The following is a 17,052-nucleotide window of genomic DNA, read 5'->3' on the forward strand; positions in this document are numbered from 1 at the left end:
CGACTGAATCAAACGCTTTCTCGTAATCAATGAAAGCTATATATAATGGTTGGTTATATTCCGCACATTTCTCTATCACCTGATTGATAGTGTGAATATGATCTATTGTTGAGTAGCCTTTACGGAATCCTGCCTGGTCCTTTGGTTGACGGAAGTCTAAGGTGTTCCGGATTCTATTTGCAATTACCTTAGTAAATACTTTGTAGGCAACGGACAGTAAGCTGATCGGTCTATAATTTTTCAAGTCTTTGGCGTCGCCTTTCTTATGGATTAGGATTATGTTAGCGTTCTTCCAAGATTCCGGTACGCTCGAGGTTATGAGGCATCGCGTATACAGGGTGGCCAGTTTCTCTAGAACAATCTGCCCACCATCCTTCAGCAAATCTGCTGTTACCTGATCCTCCCCAGCTGCCTTCCCCCTTTGTATAGCTCCCAAGGCTTTCTTTACTTCTTCCGGCGTTACTTCTGGGATATCGAATTCCTCTAGATTATTCTCTCTTCCATTATCGTCGTGGGTGCCACTCGTACTGTATAAATCTCTATAGAACTCCTCAGCCACTTGAACTATCTCATCCATATTAGTAATGATATTGCCGGCTTTGTCTCTTAGCGCATACATCTGATTCTTGCCAATTCCTAGTTTCTTCTTGACTGCTTTTAGGCTTCCTCCGTTCCTGAGAGCTTGTTCAATTCTATCCATGTTATACTTCCTTATGTCAGCTGTCTTACGCTTGTTGATTAACTTCGAAAGTTCTGCCAGTTCTATTCTAGCTGTAGGGTTAGAGGCTTTCATACATTGGCGTTTCTTGATCAGATCTTTCGTCTCCTGCGATAGCTTACTGGTATCCTGTCTAACGGAGTTACCACCGACTTCTGTTACCATCGCCGACTACCTCGCCGCTACTCAGTGGAGCCCACAACGACCGTCCCGTTCGCCGTCACCAGGCCGCTACCTGTCGCCGCAGCGCCGTCCATACACTGGCCCAGCCCGGGGCCGGTCAGCGAGCCCGTATCCGGAAAACTAAAAGCAGCAACCGATGGAGGTGCGGTTGCTGTTCGTCGAACTGACGAAGATCCTCTGCCGCCGACGAAGATGCCGAAACAACTACCTCGACGACATAACGACACGCCGCCGTCCCGACGAAGTGTGAAAGCAAAAAATACGACGACGAAAAACGACCTGCCGACGCCCCATATCAGCCACAGGTCAACGCGACACAGCCGTGATCCGACGCCACGACCTAACTGTAACGCAAGACAAAGAACCACCGACCTCGACGTGCTTCTCGACGGCCACGCAGTCACCGCCTTAGTCGACACAGGGGCCGATTACTCCGTCATGAGTGGACACATCGCCACCCAGTTGAAGAAGGTTAAGACTGCATGGGAAGGCCCTCAAATTCGGACCGCTGGAGGACACCTGATTACGCCGACTGTAATCTGCACGGCAAGAATTACCGTTCATGACCGGACTTACCCTGCCACTTTCGTTATTCTCCAACAATGTTCACGCGACGTCATTCTCGGCATGGATTTCCTAAACCAACACGGCGCAGTCATCGACCTGAAGTCGAAGACGATAACCCTGTCTGAAGATCAAGCGATACCGCCGGAGAGCTCTCGCAGTCATCATGCCTTAAGCGTGCTCGAAAGTCAAGTCAGCATCCCGCCTCGCTCCAGCATTGTCATTTCCGTCGGCGCCAAAACAACTGCCGACGTAGAAGGCGTCATCGAGGGTGACCAACGTCTACTACTAGACCGTGAAATTTGCGTCGCAAGAGGCATCGCTCGACTGCATGGAGGGAAAACTGAAGTGTTGCTGACAAACTTCAGCCAGGAGTTCAAGCACATCAACAAGAGCACGACGATCGCATACATCGAGGAAATTCTGGAAACCAGCAATGCGTTTGTCCTCTCGGATTCTGCCGCATCTACCCCGATGACCGCAGTCCCCGAACCAGACTTCGACGTTAATCCAAGCCTCCCCACGCTTAAGCAACAACAGCTCAGAAGTCTACTTCTACGATACAAAGAGTGCTTCTCGACGTCATCAAGGATTCGACAAACACCAGTCGCAAAGCATCGCATTATAACCGAAGAGTGTGCTCGACCACTCCGCCAGAGCTCTTATCGAGTTTCTACGCGAGAACGTGAAGCTATACGGCACCAAGTCGACGAAATGCTGCGCGACGACATCATCCAGCCGTCAAAAAGCCCGTGGGCATCTCCTGTAGTCTTGGTAAAGAAAAAGGACGGAACCCTACGTTTTTGCGTTGATTATCGTCGTCTGAACAAGATCACGAAGAAGGACGTATACCCCCTCCCACGGATAGACGACGCATTGGATCGGCTCTGCAACGCTAAATACTTCTCGTCGATGGACCTCAAGTCTGGCTATTGGCAAATAGAAGTCGACGAAAGAGATCGCGAAAAGACCGCCTTTATCACGCCAGACGGCCTCTACGAGTTCAAGGTTATGCCATTCGGACTGTGCTCGGCGCCTGCAACGTTTCAGCGCGTCATGGACACGGTGTTAGCCGGACTGAAGTGGTAGACGTGCCTTGTTTACCTGGATGACGTCGTTGTCTTCGCCGGAAATTTCGACGATCACCTTAGGCCGCTTGCGACAGTGTTAGAAGCCATCAAGTCATCAGGGCTCACTCTGAAGCCGGAAAAGTGCCGCTTCGCTTACGATGAGCTTTTGTTCCTAGGCCACGTGATCAGCAAATCAGGAGTACGCCCCGACCCACAGAAGACAGCTGCCATCGCAAAGTTCCCGCAGCCCATCGACAAGAAGGCAGTGCGTAGATTCCTTGGCATGTGTGCCTACTACAGGCGCTTTGTCAAGGATTTTTCACGCATCGCGGAGCCGCTTACGCATCTAACCAAAGGTGATGTCGAGTTCAAGTGGGAAACGCCGCAGGCCGATGCATTTCAAGAACTCAAACGACGCATGCAGTCGCCGCCGGTACTTGCACACTTCGACGAGAACGCCGATACCGAAATCCACACTGACGCCAGTAGCCTAGGCCTCGGTGCCGTCCTAGTCCAGAGGAAAGACGGACTTGAACGGGTGATATCGTATGCTAGCCGGTCGCTGTCAAAAGCGGAAGGCAATTATTCTACGACTGAAAAGGAATGCCTCGCCATCATTTGGGCTACAGGAAAGTTCCGCCCTTACCTATATGGGAGACCATTCAAAGTCGTCAGCGACCATCACGCGTTGTGTTGGCTAGCTAACTTAAAGGACCCTTCAGGACGGCTGGCGCGGTGGAGCCTCAGACTGCAGGAATATGACGTCACCGTAATATACAAGTCCGGAAAAAAACACTCTGACGCCGACTGCCTGTCACGCGCCCCCATCGATCCCCCGCCGCAAGACGACGAGGACGACGACGCCTTCCTTGGAATAATAAGCGCGGAAGACTTCGCCGAACAGCAACGAGCAGACCCGGAGCTAAAAGGCCTCATCGAGTATTTGGAAGGGAACACCGACGTTGCCCCTAAGGCATTTCGGCGTGGGTTGTCTTCGTTCACACTACAAAACAACCTGCTCGTGAAGAAGAACTTCTCACCAGTCCGCGCCAGTTACCTTCTTGTTGTACCGTCAGCGCTGCGTCCAGAAGTACTGCACGCCCTACACGACGATCCAACCGCTGGGCACCTCGGATTCTCCCGGACGCTGTCGAGGATACAGGAAAGGTATTACTGGCCGCGTCTGACCGCCGACGTTGCCCGTTACGTCAAGACATGTCGAGACTGTCAGCGACGCAAGACACCACCAACAAGGCCAGCAGGATTACTACAGCCAATCGAACCTCCTCGCCGACCATTCCAGCAGATTGGGATGGATTTGTTGGGGCCGTTTCCGACGTCAACATCCGGGAATAAGTGGATCGTCGTCGCGACGGACTATCTCACTCGCTTCGCTGAAACTAAAGCTCTACCAAAAGGCAGCGCAGCCGAAGTGGCGAAATTTTTGTCGAGACCATCCTGCTGCGACATGGTGCCCCAGAAGTCCTCATCACTGATAGAGGAACGGCTTTTACAGCAGAACTCACACAAGCCATTCTGCAATACAGCCAGACAAGCCACAGGAGGACAACTGCCTACCATCCGCAAACGAATGGTCTCACAGAGCGCCTGAACAAGACCCTCGCCGACATGCTAGCAATGTACGTCGACGTCGAGCACAAGACGTGGGACGCGGTCCTGCCGTATGTAACCTTCGCTTACAACACGGCGGTGCAAGAAACGACACACCTCACCCCGTTTAAGCTGGTTTACGGCAGGAACCCGACGACGACGCTCGACGCCATGCTGCCGCACGTCACTGACGAGGAAAATCTTGACATCGCTACCTATCTCCAGCGCGCCGAAGAAGCCCGACAGCTCGCCCGCCTACGGATCAAGAACCAGCAGAGGACCGACAGCCGACACTACAACCTCCGACGACGCTTCGTCGAGTACCAGCCCGGCGACCGTGTTTGGGTGTGGACCCCGATACGCCGACGAGGACTCAGTGAAAAACTACTGCGACGATATTTCGGACCCTACAAGGTCATCCGACGTATTGGCGCGCTGGACTATGAGGTCGTGCCAGACGGCATTTCGCATTCACAGCGACGCCGCGCACGATCTGAAGTGGTCCACGTGGTGCGTCTTAAACCCTTTTACGGACGCTGACGAACTTCCTTATTTTGTTGTTTTCTTTGCTAGGAGTGCTTTTCTTTTATTACTTTCGTTTGTTTGCGGCATCGGGTCGATGCTTTTTAAGAGGGGGGTATTGACACGTGTACTTATATTTAACGGGCGACCACATTCGCCGGCTAACAAATGTTATCGCACAGCGCTGGACGCGTTTGCATGTATCCGAAGTTTCTGGAAAGTTATCGATGCTTCTATCCGCTGTTTGTTGTCGCCGAACCTTGTGTTATCTGATTTCATCGCGTGACTCGAATGTTGTAGAACTTTGAGGAAGGCATGCGGGTCCCAGCGATTAGTCTGGAACATTCGATGGCCGCTGTATAAAAACCGACGCACTTGACACGATCACTCGACCACTCACTGGCACTCTGGACACGATCAGAACATGCGCCTGGCAACACGGACCGTCAGTCACTGCACCTACCACTGAGCCCGCCACCGGCGGGGCCGGATATAAACACCGACTGTCGACGATTCCAGTCGGGTACGACACCGCTGCTAGGATGGCCAGCTCACGCCCCCTGTTTTTTCATTTTAGTTTTTTGAAGGGCGCTGCGTTTATCAAGACCAGCAACTACTGCTTATTTGAGGTGTCGTGCCCGACGGATCTCGTTGATGTACTTAAATGAATGCTAGCGTTTTCGGGTGATGTGTTTTCCGCTCTACCTGTACTTTTGCTTGTACTTTCTGGGGATGTTGAGCCAAACCCGGGCCCAATGTTCAAAGCGGAGGCGGATTCCTTTGCTATTATATTGGAAGCAATACGCAGACTAGAGGCAGCTGATGTCGCTACTACGGAAAAAATACTTGAACTTGAGGAAGGGCAGGCTGCTTTAGTTGCTGAACTAAACTACGTCAAAAATGACCGTGCAGCTGCTTCAGAAACGGTGCGTCGACTTCAAGAAGCAAATGCGACTTTGCGGGCCGATCTAAAGGCAGGCCACGACAGGCAGTCTGCTGCAGATGGCGAGGTCAAGCTGCTGAGTACGAAGCTTTCTGCAGTGGAGTCGAGGACTTCACTTGAATGCCCAGGTGGCCCGGACCTTGGCTCTCATTCATTGCGTAAATTTTCTGAGCAGATCGAAAAAATTTCTTCGAGGTGTGATGAAAACGAAAATAGAATGAGACGCTCAAACTCGCTGTTCTTTGGCATAGAAGATAATGCTCGCGAAGACTGGGCTGCATCGGAGCAGAAGATCATTTCTTTCTGCTCAGAGAAACTTGGTATCGCTGTAACAGGCGCCCAGTTTGACAGAGTGCATAGAATGGGTAAGTTCGCTGATGAAAAGCGCAGACCTATCATTGCTAAGCTTACATATTTTAAAGATAAACGACGCATCTTGTCTTCTGCGCACAAACTAAAAGGTTCTGGTTTCTACGTTCGAGAGGAATTCTCATTTTCTACACGACAAGCCAGAAAACAATTGATCGATCACGCGAAAACACTAAATAAACCATTCAAAGTTTCAGTTGATCGATTGCGCATTGATAACAAATCTAATGCATATGATGCCATAAAGCGTTCAGCTGTGGAAATCAGCAGATAGCTAGACCAAGACACATGTGAAGCTAACATCGCACCTCATCGCTTACTCATCGCATTGCTACATCGTTAACTATATCATTCACTAACATTAGAAGCCTGATTTCGAAACGCGAACTCGTCTCATCTTATCTTGAAGACTGCGACTGCACTACTCTTGCTCTCGCCGAAACCTGGCTTTCCCCCGAGTTAGCCGATCCTGAAATTCTTCCCGTAAAACTGACCTATAATATTTATCGCTGCGATCGCTCAGATAGAAGAGGTGGTGGCATCCTCCTCGCTATTAAAAAGACTATCGTATCATACATTATTGACACATCTTCAGGTCTGGAGATTGTGTGCGCCGCATGCCGCTGCCATTCTGCTAAAGTTTTGATAGGCGTTTGTTACCGCCCTCCAAATTATAGTCATTGCTTCGTTGATGAACTGCGCAGCAGCATTGCTAAAGCCACCCAGCTCTGTCCAACTGAGTTCACATACCTTATAGGAGACTTTAATCTTCCTCTCATTGATTGGCCAAACTTGTCGTCATCCTGTAGTTTTTCATCAGAATTCATTAGCCTAACATTAGATTATAATCTGTTCCAGGTCATTAAAGAACCTACCCGTGGCTCTAACCTCTGAGATCTTATACTAACGCCCCAGAAACTATAGAACAATTAACATGCTCGGATGGTTTCAGTGACCACAGATTACTGAATGTATCCATCAGTATCCCATTACCATTTACAGGTATCGTAAGTAAGACAATTCGTGACTATAACAAGGGAAATTATGAAGTAATCATCATTGAGCTAGAATCATTTCTTGAACATCATTTCCTACCTTCGTTCCACACCAGGTCTGTTCATGATAACTGGGTCATGTTCAGAGATAAGTTATGCGCATGGGTTGAGCAGAACATTCCTATAATCAGAATAACTGAAGACAAAAACAAACCGTGGTTCACTAAGTCCCTTCATCTACTCAGAAACCATACAGAACTGCAAAACGAACCGGCACCCCGTCAGCTTCGGAAAGGTACCTTAACTGTTTAAGTTCTTACTGTTCCGCTCTCAATGTAGCCAAAATTTTCCCAAGACCTTCCTTCACTACTCAAATCTAATCCCAGAAAGCTCTGGCAAATTTTATCTCCTGAACGCAATACTAATGACATCTCCTTACACAATCCCCGCAGGGGCTTCTGCGTCAGCAGGCGTTTGGTGCGTTGCGACACCACGGACCCGAGCACATGAGGGTTGGAACCTCCCGCGTGTAGCCATGCGCGGCTTAGCCGTGTCCGAGGAAAAGGGGATCCTGGGGGTTGAGCCAATGCGGGGCGTTTGGACCTTTAAGGCCCCCCGGCGGAGGCAACACACCCCTTTGGCCTCTGCTTCACATAGACGGCACCCCCGGACTGACCCACCCGGGGGAAATCGGCAGTCGCCTTTTCCTGTCCTTCTCTCGATTCTTCGTCTTTCTCTCCCACTTTTCCATCTTTCCTGCCTTCTCTTCACTTCTTATTACTTCCGTATTTCCTGGTGGCAAGGGTTAACCTTGTGCATTATGCCCGAACTCGGGTATAGGTATTTGGTTATAGTGGGGATGTACCGCTGGCGTGCGCAGAACTGGATACTTCCCGTCCTGTGTCGTCCCCTGGTTGGGCTCCATGGTGGGCTCCATCCCTGCCGAATATTATTATTACTTATGGAACCAAATTTCCCTCCACTCCCTGATCGCTCGCTCAAGAGGGGGCGCACCGAAGATTCCTTCAACTTCTTCATAAGTCACAAAGAAACATTCCCAAAATACCATGTCATTCACAGTCAACATGAAAGCAAGACAGTCCGAACAATATCTCCTTTTGTTGTGGCAAAATCATTTGCAAACTCCATTGGCCCAGGTTACAAAGTAAATAAAATGGGAAGCGGCGATCTTCTTCTTGAACTTCGTCACAAGACACAGTACAGTAAATTGTCAAAACTAATTGGTTTTGGGGACATTCCAGTTTCAGTAGGCCCACATAGATCTTTGAACACTGTCCACGGTGTAGTCTCTGAAGATGGCCTGCTCGATCGTAGTGAAAGTGAGCTACTTGAGGGATGGCAAGATCAAAATGTAGTAAAGGTCCAGAGAATGACGATTAGGCGGAACGGTAAGGAAATCCCCACAAAACACATAATCTTAACTTTTGGAACTAGCAACTTACCAGACTCAATAGAAACAGGATACTGCAAACTCCGTGTAAGGCCATACATTCCTAACCCACGCCGATGCTTCAAATGTCAGCGGTTCGGGCACGGCTCACAAAGCTGCCGAGGGCGCACTACTTGTGCGAAATGTGCATCAAACGAGCACTCATCTGACACTTGCACTTCCACCACCCATTGTGGTAACTGTGACGGGGATCACCCAGCGTACTCTCGTTCTTGCCCATCGTGGAAAAAAGAAAAACAAATCATCGAAATCAAAATCAAACTGAACCTTTCCTTCCAGAAGGCACGCAAGCGCTTCTCGATGAACCAATTTAGTCCGTCTTACACCGAAGTGGCGCGCCGGGGGGCAGCGCTACATCATTCGGCGGCCGCCCAAGTCACACGGAGTGTGACGGCAGTCACGCCACCAGCCCCACCCCCGGCCGGAACAGCCAGCGCTGTTCAGGCCCCTTCAAAGGAGGAACAGCAGACCCTCGGGCCTATTGAACCCAGGGCCACTGCTCGGGCAGATCGGTCCACCACTCCCGCGAATGTGCCCGCTCCGCGGGCACTATCCACCGCCTCAGATGAGGCGATGGACAAAAGAAATAACACTCCGGCGTCTCAGACGCCCAAGCAACGGCGCGGCTCTCTCGAGCGCACCGGGAAGAAAGAAAAATTCCGTATCACGGGGCCTGGAAAGGCCTCGTGAGCTAATCTAATCTATATCTCTTAGACACACAGCACAAAACATATATAATATGGACACGCAGATATTACAGTGGAATGTGAGGGGTTTACTCCACAACCTAGATGACATTAAGGAACTTTTACATAAGTACACCCCAAAGGTGCTGTGTGTCCAAGAAACACATCTTAAACCTTCGCAAACAAACTTCCTCTGACTGTATGCCATTTTCCGAAAAGACCGCAACAAGGCCCTGGCCTCGTCGGGCGGTGTGGCAGTAATAGTAGATAAGAGTGTTGCTTGCCGGCAGTTACAACTTAAAACGCCCCTAGAGGCCGTTGCTGTCAGAGCAGTGCTTTTTAGTAAGCTGCTGAAAATTGCATCCTTATACATTCCTCCAAACTATCAACTCTCCAAAACTGAATTTGAAAGCTTTATTGCGCAACTTCCGGGACCATACATTGTCGTGGGAGACTTGAATGCCCACCATACCTTGTGGGGCGACTCTAGGTGTGATGCCAGAGGGCGTCTCATTGAAAACTTTCTCTTCAGTACGGGTGCATGCTTGCTAAATAAGAAAGAGCCAACTTTTTACAGCGTTGCGCACAAGACATTTTCATCTATAGATTTATCCATTGTTTCATGTACAGTCGTGCCGTACTTGGAGTGGAACGTACATAAGGACCCATACGGGAGTGATCATTGCCCGATTGTTTTAAACTTAAGGAAACGGGACGAATGTTCTCCACATATACCCCAGTGGAAAGTTGACTCAGCGTACTGGCAGCGATACGGAGAGCTGACATATATGACCTGGGCTGATATTCGTGCGCGTAGTATTGACGACGCAGTGTCATATCTAAACGCATTTATTCTCGACGTAGCGTCAATATGTATCCCGCAAACAAATGCATCGCCTAATAAACGACGTGTTCCCTGGTGGAATGATGAATGTAAGGAAGCACGAAAGAAACAGAATAAGGCTTGGAATCAGCTCCGTGACTCTCCGACTATCGAAAACCTTATCAGCTTTAAGAAAATAAAATCAGAAGGCAGAAGAACGCGCCGCCGTGCCAAAAGGGATAGCTGGCAAAAATATATTTCCGACATTAATTCTTATACAGAAGAAAGAAAAGCCTGGAACAGGGTAAACAAACTAAAAGGCCGCGAAACTTATCCTCTACCATTAGTAAACACACAAGCAAACAGTCTTGAAGAACAAGCTGATTGTCTAGGAGCACATTTCGAGCACATTTCCAACACATCTCATTATACAGATACATTCCTAAAATACCAGCGACTAGAAGAACAGCTGCATTTGAGTCGGAAAGGCACATCCACTGAAGCATACAATCGTCCATTTGGAATGGCTGAGTTCCAGGCCTCACTGAACTGTTGCAACAAATCTGCTCCAGGAGGTGACAGAAAATTGTATGAGATGATCAGACACCTACACCCTGAAACTCAAAATACACTACTGTCACTCTTCAATTCCATGTTCTCTGCCGGCTACAATCCTTCTGCCTGGAAAGAAGCAATCGTAATCCCCATTCTCAAAGAGGGCAAGGACCCTTCCTCACCGAACAGTTATAGGCCTATAGCTCTGACAAGTTGTCTATGCAAATTATTTGAGAAAATGATTAACCGTCGCCTCATCCATTTTCTTGAAAACAACAAGATACTCGATCCCTTTCAATGCGGTTTTAGGGAGGGTTGATCCACAACAGATCACCTCGTCCGCATCGAGACAAATATCCGAGATGCCTTTGTCCACAAACTATTTTTTCTATCAGTATTTTAGATATGGAAAAGGCATACGACACAACCTGGCGCTATGGAATTCTCCGTGACCTGTCTGAAATGGGAGTTCGAGGCAACTTGCTCAACGTGACTCAGAGTTACCTCTCCAATCGCACGTTCCGTGTTAGAGTTGGTAACGTTCTGTCTCGTCCATTTACGCAACAGGCTGGTGTTCCACAAGGTGGTGTGCTAAGCTGCACTCTTTTTATAGCCAAAATGAATTCGATCCAGACTGCCATACCACATACTATGTTTTATTCGGTGTATGTGGATGACATCCAGATAGGTTTCAAATCATGTAACCTAAGTATCTCGAGCGGCAAGTACAGCTTTGCATAAATAAATTATGTATTTGGGCGGACAAAAACGGTTTCAAGCTAAACCCACAAAAAAGTATGTGCGTCCTATTTTCCAACAAGAGAGGCATAATGGCGGACCCCGCAATAGATCTAAATGGAGAACGGCTATCTGTGAGCCATGAACACAAATTTCTAGGAATCCTTTCAGACAGTAAGCTGACTTTTGTACCACACTTGAAGTATCTGAAGTCAAAGTGCCTCAAGTCTATGAGCTTGCTGAAGCTCTTGTCACGTACATCTTGGGGAAGCGACAGGCGGTGCCATTTAAAGCTCTACAAAAGTCTAGTATTAACACGCCTTGACTACGGAGCAATAGTCTATAATTCTGCCGGACCTAATGCTCTGAAAATGCTTGATCCTATTCACCACTTAGGTATCCGCCTTGCTACAGGCGCCTTTAGGACTAGCCCTGTGCAAAGCCTCTACGTCGAATCAAACGAATGGTCATTGCACTACCAGAGGACATATTTAACTTTCTCCTACGCCCTTAAAGTTAGGTCAGATGTTAAACATGCTTGTCATTCCACTATATGCGACTTGTCCACTGCTAGGCTGTTTCGTAACCGCCCAGCCACTAGGCCTCCTCTGTCCCTCCGATGGGAAGCACTATCAGAAAGAACAGGGGTCCCACTTTTACACAATGTCCTAATGGCTCCTACACGGCTTCCACCGCCTTGGGAGTGGCAGACTATCCAATGCGACATGTCTTTCTTAGAAATATCGAAACGAGCCCCGGAGGCACACATATATTCGCATTTTCTGGAACTCAAGGAAAAGTACTCATGTGATGAATTTTACACAGATGCTTCGAAGTCTCCGGCTGGTGTTGCTTACGCAGCTCTGGGACCCTCACTTTCAACATCTGGACCACTAAATTCATGCACCAGTATCTTTACAGCGGAAGCATACGCTATTCTTAAAGCTATTCAACACATACGGCTCAGAAATATCGCTAAGGCTATTGTCTTCACTGACTCATTAAGTGTAGTGAGAGCCCTAATTAGCTTACGAAAGCATAAGAACTCGGTTTTTAATGAGCTGTATAGCCTGTTATGCTCCGCATATATGTGCAACCAAGCGATTATACTATGCTGGGTACCTGGCCATAAAGGCATAAAAGGCAACGTAGCTGCTGACGAAAACGCTACATCAGTGAGTTTTAGCAACACAGATGGAAATATCCCCATTCCTGCCACAGACCTAAAGCCCTTTCTGCGCCGTCAATTGAGGAATCACTGGCAAGAAGAGTGGGATACACAAACATTGAATAAGTTACACATTATAAAACCGAATTTGCGGAATTGGATAAGTGACAAAACAGCGCGGTACAAGGAAGTACTTCTTTGCCGATTAAGGATAGGCCACACATACGGCACCCACTCTCATCAATTGACTGGGGGCGATCCTCCAACCTGTGTTAAGTGCGGCAATAATCTCACTGTCCTCCATGCTCTCATTCAGTGCCCTGCAATAGAAACAGACAGGAAAAAGTATTTCCCTGCTGCATATCGCGAGAATTTACCCCTTCACCCTGCATTTTTTCTTAGCGATGAACCTCTTTTTAATCTGCAAACAGTCTTAGAGTTTTTAGCCGCAACGGACACCCTGAAAGTCATCTGGCCAGGCAACCTTTAAGCAAACGACTAACAGCCCTGCCTTCAAGGGTTCTCTTGAAACTCTGGTGTCAGTGTTATGGTTTTATTGCATCATCTTTTAACGAAAGCCCATTGCCATAGCCCACATCACATCCTAGTCACCGTCATTATTTTACCACCTATATATTCCACTCCACTTACAGCGTAAGTTTTTTAGGCCCTTTTACAGCCATATCACATCTAGCATGATGAGTTCATTGTGCATGTCATCCACAATACATCGTCAACATTACCACATGTCATGGCGCTCTTTGGTCAAACCTGGCCCTTGCGCCATAAAACACCACACATCATCATCATCTCGTTACACAATAAAGGAAACAACATTCCTATTCCTAACAGTGAGTGCGCTCAAGTTTTTAATAAATTTTTCTCATCCGTATTCACAAAAGAAAGTGTTACTAATTTGCCCATTGTTGCAGACCTAGATTACCAGTACATGGAACCTATTGACATTACAATTGATGGCATTGTTCAACTTATTATAACTGGAAGGTTTCATCTTCAGCAGGTATTGACAATACTAATTCTAAATTACTAAAAAATACAGTATCAGTATCTAGCAAGTTTTTATTTCACATCTTTCATCAATCATTATTGACAGGTCAGATACCCCAAGATTGGAAAACAGCCAAAGTCATACCCATTTTCAAAGACGCTGACAAAAACTTAACTGAGAACTACCGACCGATATCACTAAAGTGCATATGGTGCAAAATGATGGAACATATTATTGCATCTCATGTTTACCATCATCTAGAATCGAACAACTTCTTTTTTCATAATCAACGTGGTTTCAGGAGAGGTTTGTCGTGCGAACGGCAACTGCTTGAATTTACGACAGATTTACATTTTAACATGGACTCAAACCTTCAAACTGACAGCATCTTTCTGGATTTTTCTAAAGCTTTTGACCGCGTAGCTCATTGTCGCCTGTTTTTGAAGTTATCATCATTAAAACTTAATTCACTAACTCTATGCTGGCGTCGAAATTTTCTTTCTAACAGGCAGCAGTTTACTTTCGCTAACAGCTTCTCCTCGCCCCTTTCAGATGTTTCATCCGGTGTACCACAACGAAGCGTTCTTGGTCCCTTACTCTTTCTGATATACATTATTGACATACCCAATAACTTATCATCACGCATGCGCATTTTCGCTGACGACTGCATTATCTATCGTTCTATTAACGCCTCCGATGACCACCTGATCCTCCAAAATGATCTTAACCAAATTAATAATTGCTGTGACACCTGCTTACTGACGGTAAACTCATCAAAATGTAAAGTGATGTCCTTCACCCGCAAACGCAATAACTTGGACTATTCTTACTGTAATAAAAATGTCCCATTATCTCGGACCTCATCGTTTAAATATCTAGGCATTAATATTTCAACAAACCTCTCCTGGACTTCTCACATTACTACCATCTGTGCCAGTGCTTCTCGATAACTGGGTTCCCTGGGACGTAACCTTCGGAACTCACCTCCACTTATCCGCAAACTGGCATTTCAAACATTTGTTCGCCCTCGACTTGAGTTCGCCGCTCCAATCTGGTCTCCCCACCAAAATTACCTAATTACCATGCTGGAATCAATCCAAAACAGAGCCGCAGGTTTCATTTTTCGAAATTATGACTACCGTGCTAGCGTAACTCAAATAAAGATTCACCTTTCACTTGAGCTGCTATGTAATCGTTGCGACATAACCCCTTCGTCATTATTCCATAAATACGCCCACCACACTAACAAACGTTCCCTACACCTAGAAACGTCATCGCACACCTCGCCCAGATTATACATTCATCATAGCTTCACGCGCATCTATGGTAAAACGGAAGCATTTAACTCGTCTGCAATTCCACGTGCCATTCGGCTCTGGAACAACCTCCCCGACAACATAGTTTCGGAAACTGACCGTGATAAATTCAAGCGCTCACTGAACTCGCTTAACCCATGTTAACCATTAATATCACACTAACTGCTCTGTATTATTTTTTGCCTTTTTCTTGCAGTGTTATACATTTGTTACTAACTTATATTGTTCCTTTTTATTGTAATCATATGCAGCTTTATGTAGCTAATATGTTTCATGACTTTTAGGCTGTGCACTTGGCTGCTGTTCTCATTTGTTATTGTTGTTAATTGTATGTACTTGATTGTATGCCCCCCTTACTCAATCCCCAAGTAGGGGCATTGTAAGGCATTTTACAAATAAATAAATAAATAAATAAATAAATAATTTGCTATTGCAATCGATGCTCCGCCTTTTGGTTTTAAACTGCGACTTCTGCTTCTTTACTCCGACAAAAGCAGGAACACTGGCAAAACGTCAGTAATTTCTTGGACGACATAGAAGTCGGCTGTAGGCAGAGCGAAAGATGATTCTATATTCAAGTCTGTTCATAATTGGGAACTGTCTTCTGCTTTCAGATGCAGCCATGAAGTACCAGTATATAATAGAGCAGGCACACTTAAGCCAACAGAGTAAACGCTATCCGCAGAGGCCAATGAATGAAAAGGTGAGTGACGAAAGTGCGCAGTATTTCATATTTTAAGATCGAAATAACGTATTGGGCTATTCGCGTGCTCTGGCGACGACCGTATGTAATATAAATTGCAGTGCAAGTGCTCGACTGCTCAGTCCATTGCAACATTCGTGAAGCTGTTGGATATTCGTTGTTTAATAAGCAGGTTTGTGTGCCTCAGACAATCCCTAGAGCTGACTAACTGTAAAACCTTGCAATTTCGCGGCTTCAATCGGTCCCAAATAGGGGACTGTGGGCATGTCCGCGGCTACCAAACTTCGCGATTTTGTGCTTGCGTCGTGCGGCCTACTTGAGCCTGAAAAGGTCCTCTGCGTTTTATTTTGCGCCGGTTTCTGCCTTGTAAACTTAAAATGAATTCCGGAATTTTACGTGCCTAAACCACTAATTGATTATGAGGCATGCTGTAGCGGGGGCCTGGGGTTCTTTCACCTGCATAAGGGCTTCTTTAAAGGGCCCCTGAAACTGCTGGGACGAATTTTGTAGACGCACAGAGTGGAGCTACCGTAAATCATTCGCACCACCATTTGCGTTAAGCGTCTAATGTTAAGTGAGCTACGGACTATTGCAAGCTACCCTCCTCTATAGCGATGCATTTTCTCCTCAACTCATTCGCCAAGTGACCGGGGCTAAGCTCTGCTTCGCTGGCTTTGCGTCATGACGGGATGTAGTGCCGTCTTCTTCCGGTTGTCTCGGAATCAGCGCGCGAAGTCTCTCCAACCCTAGAGTTTCTCGCCACACTCTAAGAAAAGTTTACACCCTTTGAGTCGAATCTTGACCCACAACAATAAGCGTCATCTGCCTTGTCCGCACTTCGTGATATACCTCCTCATGCTGATAACGGCATGCGCGTTATCAGCATGACATAGCATTTAGAAAGACAACGTGTTCTCAATTGCATTCCTGCCAAAAATTTACGCGAGCAGCAAAGTACAATGCACTTCGTTACTTCAATATTAGTTCTGTGTTTGGTTCACGTTTACGCGTCCGTTCTTCCCGTGAAACACCCAAGCCCAGTCCGCTTACGCTCGCGTTTCCCCGAATACCGGACACGCGAAACACTAGCGTGGTATATATTCAGGCACGTACCGAGTAATTTTACAGGGGGGGGGGGGGGGGGGGATGGCAACCCAAGGTAACTTTCCATTCAAATGAGGGGGGAGGAGGTACTTTTACTCGCACAAATGTGAATAATGCCCACCCATTAAACATAAAAACCTGTAAACCAGCAAAAGAGAACTGAAATGAGGTGTATCTCACAGGTACGCCTGTCCGATATACCTCTCCTTTTCTTGGCAAACAAGGAACCACATCAAGTGGGCTCCTGTATGAAAGAAGCGCAGGAAGAACGCTTCCGAGAAGTAAACAAGCGACAGTGTAAAATAAATATTTCTAGTAGCGCCTTTTTAATTAGCTGTGGCATAATTATTGAAAAATATATATTTGTGGAACAATCACAGTTCTTTCCCACCTCTCGTTTACAGCTCTACCAACTGGCAAAACTGACTCGAGTTATTATTTTGAAGTTGCGCAATGATGCATGGTCAGCAGTCCCTTACAACAGCGTAGAGCGCAAGACGCTGC

This window comes from Dermacentor andersoni, chromosome 11, assembly GCF_023375885.2.
Source record: "Dermacentor andersoni chromosome 11, qqDerAnde1_hic_scaffold, whole genome shotgun sequence".
Lineage (NCBI taxonomy): Eukaryota > Metazoa > Arthropoda > Arachnida > Ixodida > Ixodidae > Dermacentor > Dermacentor andersoni.